General features: G+C 32.2%; 1 non-coding gene across 1 annotated transcript; it reads right to left on the bottom strand.

Annotated features, from left to right (window-relative positions):
• Positions 1-690: 690 nt before the first annotated feature.
• Positions 691-797, bottom strand: LOC131767562 (U6 spliceosomal RNA). Its single transcript, XR_009338766.1, has one exon. It is a non-coding gene; the product is annotated as a U6 spliceosomal RNA (small nuclear RNA).
• Between the last annotated feature and the right edge of the window lie 2,763 nt (positions 798-3,560).

Below are 3,560 nucleotides of genomic sequence, written 5' to 3'. Positions count from 1 at the left end.
TCATTGTTAGTGTATAGGAATGCCAGAGATTTCTGTGTATTTTGTATCTTGCTACTTTACCAAATTCACTGATTAGCTCTAGTAGTTTTCTGGTGGCATCTTTAAGATTTTCATGTCATCTGCAATTAGCAATGTTGATCATCTTTTCATGTGCCTGTTGGCCATCTGCATGTCTTCCTCGGAGAAATGTCTATGTAGGTCTTCTGCCCATTTTTTGATTGGGTTGTTTGTTTTATTGATATTGAGTTGCATGAGCTGTTTGTATATTTTAGATATTAACCCCCTTGTGAGTCACATCATTTGCAAATATTTTCTCTCATTCCATAAGTTGTCTTTTCATTTTGCTGATGGTTTTCTTTGCTGTGAAAAAGCTTTTAAGCTTCATTAAGTCCCATTTGTTTATTTTTGCTTTGATTCCTTTTGCCTTGGGAGACTAATCTAAGAAAATATTGCTACAATTTATGTCCCAGAATGTTTTGCCTATGTTCTGTTCTAGGAGTTTTATGGTGTCTTTTCTTATACTTAGGTCTTTAAACCATTTTGACTTTATTTTTGTATATGGTATGAGGGAGTGTTCTAATTTCATTGATTAACATGTAGCTGTTCAGCTTTCCCAACACCACTCGCTGAAGAGACTGTCTTTTCATCATTGTATATCCTTGCCTCCTTTGTTGTAGATTTTTTTTTTTTTTTAATATGGAACACTTCACAAATTTGTGTGTCATCCTTGTGCAGGGGCCATACTAATCTTCTCTGTATCGTTCCTATTTTAGTATGTGTGCTGCTGAAGCAAGCACTGTTGTAGATTAATTGTATGTGTGTGGGTTTATTTCTGGGCTCTCTATTCTGTTCTATTGCTCTACAAGTCTGGTTTTGTGCCAATACCATGCTGTTTTGATTACTGTAGCTTTGTGGTATTGTCTGAAGTCTGGAAGGGTTATGCCTCCAGCTTTGTTCTTTTTCCTCAGATTTGATGTGGCAATTCTGGGTCTTTTGTGGTTCCATATAAATTTATTTTAAAGTGATGAATAAAGCATGCTCTTTGACCTCAGAAAAATTCTAATCAAAATAAGTACAAAAATGAGTCAGAGGGTAAGGATGTGATTTTGCCACTCTTGTCAAGCAAGCTATTCAAATCATTGCAAGTATGTGAACTGAATATGCTGCAAAAAAAAAAAAAAAAGATGGTTCAATGATCTTTGAAGTTTAATCTGGCACTATCTTTGGGGATTTATATCAATATTTCAGGCCAATACAAAAATAAGAAATGTTTTACACATATCTGACTTCTAGATTTGTTCACAGGTTATGGGGATGGTATATGTATTCTGGACTGACTTATTTGAAATAAACTACTGTGTCACAAAGGAATGGGAAAGAGAATAAAGAGCTCTATGAATTGTAAACTGTATCTTACATGTTTTGTCTGCATAGTGATAAAAAAGAGCCATATTCAGAAAAAATCCTATATTTGCTTTCAAACAATTTTAAAAGATCAATTTAATGTGTAGGTAAAACGTGTGGGGAGGGATAAGCATTACAGTTAATCACTTTGAGAAACAGTCCAATGTACAGAGGAAATCAATACATTTCCATAGCAATGGACACTTTCCATTTAATTATACCCATGGTCCTAAGTCACCTGACGGCAGGAAGTTTCTTCCTTTTTTATTGCTGTCATTACTACTTAAAAGGTTTTCCTGATACAAAGTCAGCACTCAATCAAGACTTATTGACTGAACTAAATAAGAATAAGGTTATACAGTCCCAGACTGTTTTTTTGTGTTTTTTAAGAAAAAGACTTGCAAATGAAAGATACCACTGACAAAGTATTTCTAAACTTCAGAATTTTGAATCCAGCCTAATGCAGTTTGTACCAATATCTCCCTAAATTGAGTATCAAAAGCCTTACAAGTGCATAGAGATTAGAATTTTAGTAAATGTTACTGTAAGAATATAAATCTTCTATATAAAACATTGTTATATTACCTTATCTTTCAAAAGAAAAAGCTATATGTGAAACAATTTGTTCAAATGTTTCTAGATTTTCTTTTTACTTAAGTTTTTTAATAAGTTAAAAATATTTTTTATTATAAACTGTAGAATTAAGTTAGTCCCTTTTGTAGGCATGTAAACAGAAATGTAATTATTAAAAGTACATAGGTGGAAGATATAATGTATGCTAAGATGTGTTTATGTCTAAAAACATTTTTGTAAAAACAGGCATTGCTATCCAGGTAAATTTTAAATATTGTATCTTAAAATGTATGATATTTAAAGATATAATTTGCCTTCATTTTAAAAATTTAATACTATCTAATTTGGGAAAGCAGAGTGGGGGCTGTTTTCTTATCCCAAGGTAGACAGAATTTTGACAGGGGCAGGAAATGTGCTTGCACTCCCTATTGTGTAGAAATAATTCTCTTTTTAAGGAATAGTCTTGGCAGCAGTGTTCAGGTGGCTGTGTAGACGGATCTGTGCTTCCTTACCAAATCAGAACAAAAGAGAAGAAAACATATTTTAGCCACCATGCTGCAGATAACTGAAATGAAAAGTTACAAGACAAATTGTTTTTGGCAAAACACTTTCCTCCCCAGAACTGAGTATCAAAATGTGGTTTCCATTTTTCCACTAACATGTCACAAGTTCCACTCTGGGTGACGTCTGAGATCCTGATTCAGGATGTGGACTAGGAGGGTCCAGGTCATGGTGACACTAACCAAGGTTGTTAGATTTATTAATGTATTAGTCATCTTGCTAAAAAATGTTTATATAAAATGGGTATATAGCATTGTCTCAACTTCTATTTCATTATTCTGATTTTAGTTCAATTACATAATCTAATTTGACTGAATCCAAGAAAATAAATTGTAATTAAAGAGTAGTTATAATTTGCATTTAGGTAGATAAGGAAAAGAAAAAATTAAAATAGATAGCTGGAAGACCAGTAGAAACTATGTTCTTGTAAAAAATTCAACTTTCAAAATTTAACAATCTTGAATTTAAATGGAGCTATAAACTTAGCTGTATGGACAAAAGAAATAACTATATGGTAATTAAGGCTGTCCTCTAGTTTCTAGCACTTCTGCTCCATGCAGCTCTTTGCATCAAAATTTATTCACATCCAAGCTTATTTATCTTTTAACTATCATTATATTTAAACAGATTAGTAAAAGAGACAGCTGGAGTCCAATGAGAGATTGCCTTAATCAGGAAACATTACACAAAAGCAACAACAAAAAAATTAAGGCTAACAGTCCTATATATCCAAGTTTATTTATCCTTAGACTATCAGTAGATTAAAATAGGTTAATAAAATAGACGTCTGATGCCCAATGAGAGGTAACTTTAATCAGAAAACATTACATGAAAGGAAAATGGTAAAAGAAATAAGATGAACTGGTACAAAAATAAATTTGTTATTATATCAAGATATTTTTTAAAGCATTGCTTGTCTACAACAGCAGTCAATGCCCATTAACAACATAATAATCTTCATTTTTGATGACTGAACCCTAACTCTGCTACTGAAATTATGAGTTTAAAAAATGATTAATATG

This window comes from Kogia breviceps, chromosome 12 (genome assembly GCF_026419965.1).
Source record: "Kogia breviceps isolate mKogBre1 chromosome 12, mKogBre1 haplotype 1, whole genome shotgun sequence".
Classification (NCBI taxonomy): domain Eukaryota; kingdom Metazoa; phylum Chordata; class Mammalia; order Artiodactyla; family Physeteridae; genus Kogia; species Kogia breviceps.
Note: the sequence above shows the minus strand (reverse complement) of the source record. Positions and strands in the feature narration are given on the sequence as shown.